Below are 12722 nucleotides of genomic sequence, written 5' to 3' on the forward strand. Positions count from 1 at the left end.
CAAACCAAGGGACCCCAGCCACTCCTCATATGTCTTAGCCTCCAGACCCTTCACTATCTTTATTGCCTTCCTTTGGACACGCTCTAGCAGCTTTATTTTCTTATATTCTGGTACCCAAAGCTGCACACAGTGCTGGAGGTGGGGACGCACCAAAGAAGAGCAGAATAACCCCTTCCCTCGACTGACGAGCCATGCTGTGCCTGATGCATCCCAGGGCACAGTTGGCCCTCCTGGCTGCCAGGGCACGCTGCTAGCTCATATTCAGTTTGGTGTCAATTAAAACCCTCAGATACATTTCTGGAGGGCTGATGTCCAGCATCTTGTCACCCAGTCCGTACATATAACCAGGGTTGCCCCTTCCCAGGTGCAGAATCTGGCACTTGCTTTTGCTAAACTTCATGTGGTTGGTGGTTGCCCAGCTCTCCAATCTGTCAAGAGGAATGTCGAACTGCCCCCCAGTACAAGAGGGATGTAGAACTTCAGGAGATGGTTCAGCACAGTGCCATGGAGATGATTAAGGGACTGGAGCATCTGTGTTACATGGAAAGACTGAGCTGGGCCTGTTTAGCCTGGAGATGAGGAGATTGACAGGGGATCTTACCAACCTCTAGAAATACCTGTGGGGAAAATATAAAGAGGATGGGACCAAACTTTTCTCAGTGGTGGCCAGTGACAGGACAAGGGTCTATGTGTATAAATTGAATCACAGGAGGTTTCATCGCCTTATTAGGAAGAACTTCTTTATGGTTTGGGTGACAGAGCACTGGAACAGGCTGCCCAGAGAGGTTGTGGAGTCTCCTTCTCTGGAGATACTCAAAACCCGCCTGGATGCCAGACTGTAACAAGCTCTAGGTGACCCTGCTTGAGCAGTGGCATTGGACTATAGATGATCTCTGAAGGTCCCTTCCAGCCTCAAACATTGTGATTCTGTGATAAGTTATCGTATGATCCCTGCTATTTCCAGTACCAACAGAAGTGAAGTTGTATGGGGAGGAAACTCTTCTGAGCTGAGGGTGTGATTGTAGTTTTCAGTCTTCGAGTTTAATTGAAGTAGTGCATCCAGCAAAGGATTTCTAGGGCAGTCAGAATAACAGTAGTCCAGAGAAGTGCAGTTTGGGTGGAGAAAAAATAAAGGGGGGGTGGGAAAAAAGGGAGGCTCACAGGTTGAGATAAGGTCAGTTTAAATAAAGGAAAGAGTAAAAAATATCAAGGCTGTGAAAAAATATAAAAAAATAAAAAATAAAAAATAAAATAAAAAAAAATTTTGTCTACCTCCCATCAATGAGTGATGTTTTGCCATGTCCTGGGAAGCAGGGCTTCAATACACGTGGCAGTTGTTCAGGAGGACAGATGTCTTCACAACAAGGTCATCTGGTCCAACTGTCCCCTTACCACCAATGTCAGCCACTAAACCACATCCATAAGCACCACGTCCAACCTCTCCTTGAACATCCCCAGGGATGGTGACTCCACCACCTCCCTGGGCAACCCATCCCAATGCCTGACCACTCTTCCTGAGAAGTTTCTCCTTATTTCCAACCTAAACCTCCCCATACTTTTTGGAACAACAAGTTCAGTAGTACTTGAAATATAAATACTGTTTTCCATTTTTACGCTCTTTATCTTCAAAATAACCCTGTAGCCTTTAGCACCTCTGAATGTAGTGAGTCTGGCTTTTCATTAAGCAGAAGTGAAAATGTTATGATAAGGAAGTAGTATTTACAGGAAATGCTTTGTTTTCAAGGGATTCAGTTCTCTGTTTAGACAGTAGACTGGACAAATCATTTAGGAGCCAAGCACCAATTAAAATGTCTGTCTTCCTCTTAATCTAAGTAGTTTTAGAAATCTGACTCATCTGTCAGAGCTTGATTTCCATATGTAAAATGAAGAATAATGTTTTCTTTGGAACTTGGCTCTAGATGGACCAGTTGCCTGCTGATGTTGTTTAACAAAACAACAGACAGCCACTGCCGTTAAACAATTTGCGTACTGGCTTGTCATCTTCCCCTACTCTTCTAAGTGAAGTATGCACATATTTACACAAGATGGGATGAATACTTAAACTGTTTTTTTTTTTTTTTTTTTCCTTTCCTCTCCCCCCCTCCCCCCCCCCAGAAAGATGAATGAGGTTTGAACTGAAAAAGCTAACTCGATTTTGGCCTCATTTTGGTTCTCATTTACCACTAGCTACTGGGGAGGCAGTTTACCAAATAGTTCTTTGACTCAATAAATCTTAAAGTCCAACAATAAATATCAGAAACAAACAGCTGTCCCCTCCAGTTCAAAATGATATTTGTTGTCCCTTAAGGCTGTTGCCATATACAAGTTAAAACTGTATAGAGGCAGATACTATCCTTGCAGCTCTGTTCCATGGGCTTCTCAGTCTAAACCTGCCTGTCATGAAATAAGCTAGATTATGCTAAAGGAAAGACACAGTTTTAATTTAAGGAATTTTGTCTTTCAAGGTCCCATTGACCATGAAAAGGTCTAAGTTGTTCGAAGTTATTTTTCACTGGAGTTTTCTGAGCTTGTACTATAAGCTTTTTATGTAATGGTTGGTTTCATAGTCTGTTCAGAGATCACTTCTAGAACTGAAATATACTTTCTATTCACTTGTACTGTCATCTAGGCTGATGAGTCTGTAATAGATCCTAGCAGAACCACTTTTCTGTGGGAATTTTTCCTGCGTACAAGGACTGCAAGCACAATATATACAACTTAAGAACGTGAAAGTGCCTGCGCTAGGTAACAAGTAGCATGTTAGGCAATGCAAAATGTTGGTATGCCCCTAGTGAGACATCAGTCTGTGCTAATTAGGCAGTTGTCGAGTAGGTGAGGAAGTCTCTTTGCCCCTAGGAACAGGCTGATCTGTTTTGCTGAATTACCTCCTGCTGATGCTGGTTTCTTAGCATTTCATAGTTTTTTGTCCTGCCGATAATCTCCCTCAGTAATCCTTGAGCTACTAACTACTGCTTTCTCAGCAACTGCATTTCAGTCTCCTTCAAACCTCCTTATCTCGCGTGACTTTCACGTAATTTAATAACATATTTCTCAGTAACATTAAGCTGTGCATCAGTTCAACTCCAGGCTGAGAATTAAACACTTCTGAATTTAAGTGCTGCCTAAAGTCAGCTAAAGCAGACATCAAACCCCAAAATTAGCATCAGTGCGATCTAGTGTGAAAAGCAGTATACAAGCAGATACAAGTACTTGTGTTTGAAAGCTTAAGATGAAGATTGTCTGCAGTGCTTAATGGTTCAGTGCTGTTCTTTCAGTAGACTACATTATAGCTCTGAAAGAAAACAAAAGGCTGTCTGCAGTCTGGACAATTACCTGCCCAGCCCAGCCTGGGCCTTACAGATGTGCTAGGTAGCCACAGCACGAAACACTTGAGACAATCTGGGGTATTCTTGGTAGGATTTTATTTATTCCCTGTCCTGATAGTGATAAGGCTGCATGTAATTGCTCAGCTTCCTGAGAGTACCCAGTGCTCCTGCACCTGCATGTATGCTTCTGCTGCTGCTATTTTAGATGTAAGGATAGCATCTGAGAGACCTATTTGCTGCAGTCTTACCTGTCATCTCAATGGGAATAACATTAAACTGAATAACTGGTTTGTGTAATACTAGGGATGCTGTATGGTACCATAATTTTACAGAGCTTGCTGGTTTTGTGGAGCTTTTTGCAACTCATTAAAATGTTGTCTCCATACAGGGAGACATGAGCTCAGGTTGTTCCAAGAATCCTCCGAGAACTACAGACACATAAAAATAGGTCATTTGTATCAGACACTTCTGAAACTGGACTGTTCCAGAAATGTGATGTTAAGAGAGTGCCTGTACAGTCTCAGACAACTGAGGTTGGTCATGCTTGTTTCTGTAATGCCACCTCTAAGCCTAGGGATGTTTGTTTGTTTTTATGAAGACCAGTCGTACTTCCATTTCCTGTTCATAGGTCACCAGGATGTACCCCAGACTTGCAGGATCAGAGACTGATTATTTAAGTGTCTTTACTTCTAAATGTTTTCCACTCTGAAGAGTTTCACAAAATGCTTTAGAACAGTGCCAGCGTACAGCAGCTAAGGTCAGAACAAAGGATTTTCTCTTCCCTACTCCTTCCTTCTTCCACTTTTCCTCTGCTCCAGCACAGGTCGCCTACAGGCTGTAGAGACCTTCCACTCTTGCATGGGTTCTCAGTGGGCTACTGGGAAAATCTCCTCTGCCACAGAGGAGTTCCTCCTTCGGGCCCTGATGTTTCTTATGCTGCTTCTCACTCTTTTTGTTCCCTATTCTGCCTGCCTGATGTTTTTGTCCCTTCTTAACTGTGCTTACCCAGAGGTGCCACCAGCTTGGCTGATAGGCTCAGCTGTGTCCTGTGGTGTGCCCCTAATGTCACCTCACCCGTGCAGCCCCCCACTACCAAAACCTTGGTGTTGCAGAATACATCCTGGCCTGAAATAGAATACAGCAAAACCAGGAGTCACATCATTTTAGGGGAAGAAAACTGCTGTCTTTTAGTGCCAGCCGAGCAAAGAGCTTTGTTTCACATATATTCAAGAGTTTGCAAATCTGATAAGTATCAGAATTTGCCTTTTAGGAATCTATTTTGGCACTTGGAAATGGTTTCTATCTTGTCTGATACTGTGCTCTCTATTCTTTCATTTGGGAAAGTGCAACAGTTCACAACACCTTTGAAAGATGCTAACTCTGGAAATAACATACAGATCTTTTCTGAAGCCGAGCATGGTGTGTAGAAAGAGGAATATCTGCATAACAAGCTGTTCTCAGATATGAGCCTTTTTCATTTTTTGGCCTTTGAAATGTGTGTTTTTGAGAAACTTGCTTTTAATACTGGTGGATGTCACTTGTAGTTGGGCTGCCTTTGTTGGGAGTAATTTTTGTTCAATGTGGTCCTCAGGAATCTGTGCTTGTTGTGGTCTCGTTAGGGGAAAATCAGAGGAAATGGAGTCTTGTAATTCTGCCATTAAAGTCACATGAGATTCTCAGTAATTCCTTAGTCTGCTTGTGCAGACGGGTATAATTATATTTCTCTGCCTTTGTAGTAAAAGGTTTGGGAAACCTGAATTACTGTAGGATGAAAACATTTAATACATTTCTGTAGTAAGCCTCCAAAGGCAGGATTCTGGAAATAAAATGCCCCTTCTTTGCCAGCATTTTAACAGAGTGCAATTACAGCTGATGTTATGGTGTTGCAATACTGTAAAGGAAGATGTGACGGGAAGGAAGTATTGCAAAGTTCCTTATTCTGAAATGGATAACGGCTTTGTGGCCTTCTTAGGAAAACACCTGATTCTTTTCTTGAGGAATTAATCTTCTCTAGAACAGAGATTAAGAACATTTGCAAATAATTAAATTCATCTAGAATTTTAAAATCTCTCAGCATGAGTTCAGTATGGGCAGCTGATAGCTGTCATAGCAATTATCATTTCCCATCCATCCTATCAGGTTTGGACAACTTACATATCTCCTGTTAAATGTAAATCAAATTAAAACGTTACAGGTGTGCATTATTGTTGCTTAATCAAAATGAAATCCAAGAAGGACATAGCTAACTTTGCACTCCTTAAATGTAGCCTTACATCAGAAATCAACTGTCATCAGTACTGCGTGATGACAGTAGATTTCTGATGACAAATCATATATTTACTGAAAAACGGTTTGTAACCAACTCAAGTACACCAAATTTGTCTATTTTCAGTGAATTTTCATACTCCACACAAGTTAAATCAGCAGGGAATAAACAGGCATTCATGGTTTTTATGCCACTGCAGAACCACACACAAATAAGACAATGAGAGTACCCAACCCTTCCTCTTTACATTTAGGGGAATGAGGCATCAGCCAAGGAAAAAATCACCCTAATGAGTGATTTAGCAGAGAGTTGGCTTGTACAGGATCTGGTACTGACATCAAAGGCAAGTCAGGAATGTCGGTGAGGCAGAGAAGGAACTGGGACAGTGCCATCTTCTGTGGGCTTGCACTACTGTGGAGGTGGATAAGCTTTGATAAAATGATAGTATAAGCTGTAAAAGCTTTTGATAAAATAATAGTAATGCATCTTCGTATGCAGCAGAAAGTTTTATCCTACTACTGGCAGGAATTAAAGTCTTAAAATGATCTTTTCCATCATACAATATAGCCATGCATCTATGTGTATTTGGTGAGCTCATTGTAAGGTATCACAACCACAGTATGGTCTGGGTTGGAAGGCACCTTAAAGACCACCCAGTTCCAACCCCCTGCCATGGGCAGGGACCCCTCCCACCAGCCCAGGTTGCCCAAAGCCCCATCCAGCCTGGCCTTGAGCACCTCCAGGGATGGGGCATCCACAGCTACTCTGGGCAGCCTGTGCCACTGCCTCACCACATTCTGAGTGAAGAATTTCTTCCTAACATCTAATCTAAATCTCCCCTCTTTCAGTTTAAAACCATTCCCTCTTGTCCTGTCATTGTCTGCGTGAGAAAAAAAAAAAAAAAGTTGCTCTCTATCTTTTTATAAGCACCCTTTAACTATTGAAAAGCTGCAGTGAGGTCACGCCGGAGCCTTCTCTTCTCCAGGCTGAACATCCCCAGCCCTCTCAGACTTTCTTCACAGGAGAGCTGCTCCAGCCCTCTGATCATCTTTTTGGCCCTCCTCTGGACCCGCTCTAACAGGTCCATGTCTTTTTAGTGCTGGGGGCCCCAGACCAGGACACAGCACTCCTGGTGGGGCCTCACAGGGGCAGAGCAGAGGGGCACAATCCCCTCCCTCCACCTGCTGCCCACCCCTCTGTTGGTGCAGCCCAGGATGCAGTTGGCCTTCTGGGCTGCAAGCACACACTGCTGGCTCATGTCAAGCTTTTTGTCCCCCAGAACCCCCAGGTCCTTCTCTGCAGTGCTGCTCTCAAGGGGTTCTTCTCCCAGTCTGTGCTCATGTCTGGGATTGCCCCAATCCAGGTGCAGCACCTTGCACTTGTTGAACCTCATTAGGTTCACATGGGCCCACTCCTCCAGCTTGTCCAGGTCCCTCTGGGTGACATCCCTTCCTTCTGGTGTATTGACTGCACCACTCAGCTTGGTGTCATCTGCAAACTTGCAGAGGGTGCACTCGATCCCACTGCCTGTGTTGTTGATGAAGATATTAAACAGCACCGGTCCTGGGACGGACCCCTGAGGGACACCAATCATCACCAGCCTCCACGTGGACACAGAGCCACTGACCACTGCTCTCTGGGTGTGGCCTTCAAAACAATTCCTTATCCATGGAATTGTTCACCCATCAAATTAATCTCTTTCCAGTTTGGAGATCAAGATGCTGTGTGGGACCGTGTCAAAGGCCTCGCAGAAGTCCAGGTAGATGACATTGGTTGGTCTTCCCTTGCCAACTGATACGGTCACACTATCATAGAAGGCCACCAGACTGGTCAGGCATGATTTGCCCTTGGTGTAGCATTGATGACTGTCTCAGATCACCTCCTTATCTTACATCTGCCTTGACATTGCTTCTGGGAAGATCTGTTCCATGATCTTGACAGCCACAGAGGTGAGGCTCACTCGTCTGTAGTTCCCCAGGTCCTCCTTTCTACTCTTTTAAAAATTGTATTAATGTTTTCCTTTCTTCAGTCACCGGGGGCTTCACCTTACTGCCAGGACTTTTCATATATGGTGGAGAGAGGCTTAGCAACTACATCAGCCAGTTCCCTCAGGACCTTGGGATGCACGGCATCAGCTCCATAGACTTGTACCTGTTTAGGTTCATCAGGTGGTCTCAGACTTGCTCCTTGCTTACAGTGGGAAACATTTTGCTTCCACAGCCCCTGCCTACAGGTTCAGGCACTTGAGATACAAGGGAAGCCTGACTGGCAGTGAAGGCTGAGGTGAAGAAGTTGCTGAGTACCTCAGCCTTCTCCATGTCTGTTGTTACCAGTTCTTCCTTCCCATTTATCAGAAGGGACACAGTCTCCTTGGCCGTTCTTTTCTGGCCAACGTATCTGTAGAATCCCTTCCTGTTATTCTTGGAATCCCTTGCCAAGCTCAGTTCTGTCTGTGCCTTGGCTTTCCTGATCCCATCGCTGCACACCCGGACAGCATCCCTGTGCTCTCCCCAAGCCACGTGTCCCTTCTTTCACTGCCTGTAAATTTCTTTCTTGCGCCTCAGTCTGACCAGCAGGTCCTTGCTTAGCCACCCTGTTTTTCTGCCCTTCCTGCCCACTTTGTTACACAGGGGGATGGAGAGTTCTTGTGCTCTAAGGAGTGTTCTTAAAGAGATGCCAGCTGTGTCCAGCTCTTTTGTCCCTAAGGACAGTGCTCCAGGGGAGCTCATCCCCCAGGTCTTCAAATAGCTCAGAGTCACTCTTTGGAAGGTCAGGGTCCTGACTCTGCTTTTTTGCCAGTACTCAGAATGTGGCTCAGTCTTTACTGTAACTTAAATCCATGCTACCTGACTCCTATTACATTAATCTGCTACATCTGAAATCATTGTAAAATTACTGTGCAATGAAGCTGTAGATTCCAAAGCAGATAGAATTTCCCAGTGTAAGTACAAGCTATTAATTCTATTTGCTGCTGTGAAAGCCTTTTTTTTTTTTTTTAAAAAAAAAAAAATAAATGCACTGCTGTCCTTCCAGTAGTTAGAAACATGAGATAGGTAGCACTTAAGAACTACGTCTCTGTAATAAATAAAGTAAAAAGTAAAATAGAAAGTTAGACTGCTTTATTTTTTTTTTCCAGCTACAAAACTTATCCACAAAGAATGTGGCATTATTTCTATAAAAATAAATACAAGTCTTGGTTAACATGCTGTAATTAAAGTTGGCTTAATAATGTAAACAAATATTCCTTTATTAACCAAAGATGTTGTGTTTTTCTGCATCCTTCTGCAATTAAATTGTAATTACAATTTCATAGGGAAATAAAGGTATGGCTTTGGTATTTGAATTAGCCAATGCTTTTCCCCAAGTGTTGGGAAAATGTGGTTTTCAAGAGAACGGCTCATTGAGATTCTATGGGTGCCTTCATAGCAGCATAAGAAAATAGAGTATTGCTGGAAGGACTGGGGAACCAGGAGAGCTGTAGACAGAGTGGGAGCTTGTGGAAAAGAGCAGAGTTAAGAGGAGAGTTAGGACTGATTTTGCTTTTGCTAGAGATTTGTGAGGCAGAGTAGCAACCTAGTGCTTAGGCAGTGCTGTCTTCTCAAAATATTTTGCTACCATGTGCACTTTGACTTCTCCCTTGCTAACAGCAGTGAACAATGGCTTTTTCTCTGGATATTGGTGAAGAAGCTAACGTGGCCATGTCCATTCTGCTTTTCCTGGTCATTACTACCTGTTTTGCCCATTGATATAGTTCTCTCTGATATGTTGAAATGTTTTGGTTCTCTTTTAAGCACTCAGGTGTCTTTGATTTTACAAGTTTTGCATCCCGTTTGGATGGATCAAACAAAGGTGTGCATGCAGCTTGGTGTGATGCAGGTTGAGTGCTTCTCAGAATTACACTTCTGAATGCTTGAGGGTTTCCTGTATATTTGAATTATTTTCAGAAAATGTTATGTTTCAGTTGTCACCCTCTTTCACACACTTCTCTTAAGATATCACTGAGTCTTCAACCATTTCACAGTTAAAAAACAAAAAACAAACAAACCAAAAAAACTTTGCCAAAGTTTTGTTTCTCATCAAAACTGCTTTCACCAAGACTGCACAATTAAATTCTACGAGGTCAAATTACAGACTGACCAGTGAAAATGCATCTCATTTTTCCACTTCATTACACAATCCTCTGTTCCCTGCCAAAGTGTTGATTTACACCGATTCACTGTAATTGTGCAGTGATTAGTAACTTTATAACGTGTGGTCATAGATAATACAGAAGATAAATTCTTCTCAGAACTGTGCTACTGTGATCTAACACATGAGTGATCAGGGTCAGATTTTAGGAATAATTCTTCAGTGCCATGTCTCATCCTACCCACAGGGAGAGCACAAATTCCTTCCTTCAAGGAGTAGCACATGAGATCTTCAGGTCCCTGGGGCTGCCATCCATGAATCACCACCCAAAAGATCGTAGGTACAGAAGACAGGGCAATGAAAAGAGTCTTCCTTTCCAAGGTATTTTCTTCCACGAAGTTCCAAGAATAGCTTCACTCTTTGCCACTCAAAGTGGAAGTTTTATCCTTTTAGAGCATTCTAATGCAAAGTGGATATAAGCACCTCTGAGCGTGGAAGTGACGACATATATTTGGCATGATTTCTATTACACCCTAAGGGTTTCCAGTCTTGTATGATAAAACATTTTTGGTAAATCACATAATAATTTATTGTAAGATGGTTTTTCCTTTCCTACTAATCATTACAGATGGTGGTAAGTGGAACAGTTATTTCTGCTTTCCTTAATTGTCCTCTGCATCCTGGAATGGTTAAGTGCAGCAAGCCTAGTCCACCAAAGCATTTACAACTATGGGAGCTTTAATTAGAGCTTGTACCTAGTCCTGAGGCAGTTAGAAGGATGACTCAAGATTTTAAAAAGTTAAGCAAAGGCTTAAGTTATACCAGACCTAACAAAAATACTTCTTATCACTTTGAAAGGTTGAGACATCTTTCATCAAGTTGATTAAAACAATGTACTGTATTAATCTATTGTTACAGGTAGCAATAGATCAAGCCCAGGATACAGCTGCCAACAACAACAAAGTCCTGTTCATGTTTAAGAAGAAAGTCTAGTGTATCAAGGAAAGCTGAGTTTACAGTTTGGGTCCGTTTGTTTAATCACATTTCTGTTTTGTGTTATCTAATAATAAAATAAGTGGAAGTTATCTAATAATAAATGGAAGTTTTCAAAATACTGCTATACATACTAACATAATAAAATACCTCTAAGTAGCAGAGAGAATTTAGAAACATCAGTGCAATGCAGCCTTATACTGACAGCATTGTTTGAAAAATAAAAAGGAGATCAGCAGGTTACCTGACTGAATTAGCTGGGGAGGGGAAGGGGTTAGCTAAAGAGATGAGGACTGAAGAGTGCTCTGAAAGTTGTAGTGGATGCTGAGGTGGTGGGTGTAAATGGCTGCCCTGTGGGAAAGAGGCAAGCAAACAGGAGCTGGACAAGTACAGGCAGGAGAAACTAGTCAATGAAGTGGGTGTCCGAACTGATGGCTCCAAGTGCAAAGTGCACAAGCGCAATGCCAGCTTGGCCTGAGGGGTAGGGTTTGTGCTCTGGGCATTCTGGTCATTCTGGGCCAGCCTGCTCATTTACAGACTGGGATCAGCAGGGAACAGTGGGATTGGGTAGTTTTAGGCAGAAAGCAGTTCAAACTGTGAGTGCTGCCAGGTGACAAATTGTGGGTGCATGTCTAGGGTGAACGTCTGAAACTGCTCTTTGGAACTCTTGAGCATGGGCCTGCTGCTTGTTCACAACAGCTGTTTGGGCTGGTTGTGGCTTCTTGAAACACTCAAACTAAACAAAAAGGGCATTTCTTGAGTCCTCCCGTAAGTGAACAGGAATGAGCCAATCAGTAGGCTGTTCACACTTTGCACTTCTGCATGTAGGCCATTGGATTGGGAAAAACAGAGCTTGAGGAATGCAAAGGTGGTGAGCACTGTCATTAAAGACATTCTGGAGACGGGACAGATGCAATGGAGACATGCTGGAGGAGCCTGGGGACCTTGGCTGGTAACAGTGGGCAGTTGTGGAGCAGAGAGGCAGCATTACCTTCCCCACCAGCACCCATCTCCCCAGTGGAAGAGGTGATGTGCCTGAGTGAGAGGTGAGATAATTGATTAGGGATGACAGCTCTAATCTCAGTGGTTTTCCCAGTTTTTTTTTTTTTTTTTTTTTTTTTTTTTTTTTCACATTTACTACAGCTTGTTGGTTATTCTTGCCTGTGATGATAGTGTAGCATAAACACACTGAACCAGTGCGAATTTCCTGCTGGATCAGGGACAAGACCCCTGGTTGATGTCTTTATTAAGGTACTGAAGTGCATTATCTGCTCTCAGAGACTATCTGCTTAGAAAGCTCTTGTTGGTGCTTTAGAGGCACATTGCTGGGGACTTTGGATTTCCATTTGCTGACTTCAAAGTATCCCTCTTAATTGCAATATTCCTCCTGATACTTTTTCCTATTATTCCGTTCTTTGTTGCTGATGGCTGTCATTAGTTGGAATATATGCGCTAGCTTTAAAATGGATCATAACTTCAGCTGTTCCTAATGGTGCCGATGACCTAAATAATGAATGAATCCTGTTGCTCTGAGCATTCATCAGTGATGGGTATTAAACTAATCCACCTATTCCATTGCAGAGGTCCGTGCCACTTAAAGGCCCTGTTGAGTCACCCCCTCAGTACCAAAAGGCTGGGGTACGCATCGCTTTGGAGGGGACGGACCCACCCCCCTCGGGAGGCAGTGGGAGATGGGTGCCGGTATTCAGGACTGCTGGAACTACACCAGACGAGCCTCTGCGTGCCCCCAGCGGGTGAGGCCTTTCTCACAAGCCGCTCTGCGGGCCCCGGGGCCGCAGCCATGCCCCTCTGCCTGACCCGCACCCCGCTACGCCCGCCCTGCTCAGGGCGCGGCCTGGCCCAGAAGATGGCCGGCGGGCCGCGCTGCCCGGGCGGACCGTGACGGGCCGGGACCCGTCGCCCCCAGCATAGCTCCCCCCGTCCCGACCCTGCCCGCCCCGCAGGTGGGGTGGCCGGGCCGGGCGGCGGAGAGGCGGCTCCGGGGCCGG

The sequence above is a fragment of the Oxyura jamaicensis genome, chromosome Z, assembly GCF_011077185.1.
Source record: "Oxyura jamaicensis isolate SHBP4307 breed ruddy duck chromosome Z, BPBGC_Ojam_1.0, whole genome shotgun sequence".
Lineage (NCBI taxonomy): Eukaryota > Metazoa > Chordata > Aves > Anseriformes > Anatidae > Oxyura > Oxyura jamaicensis.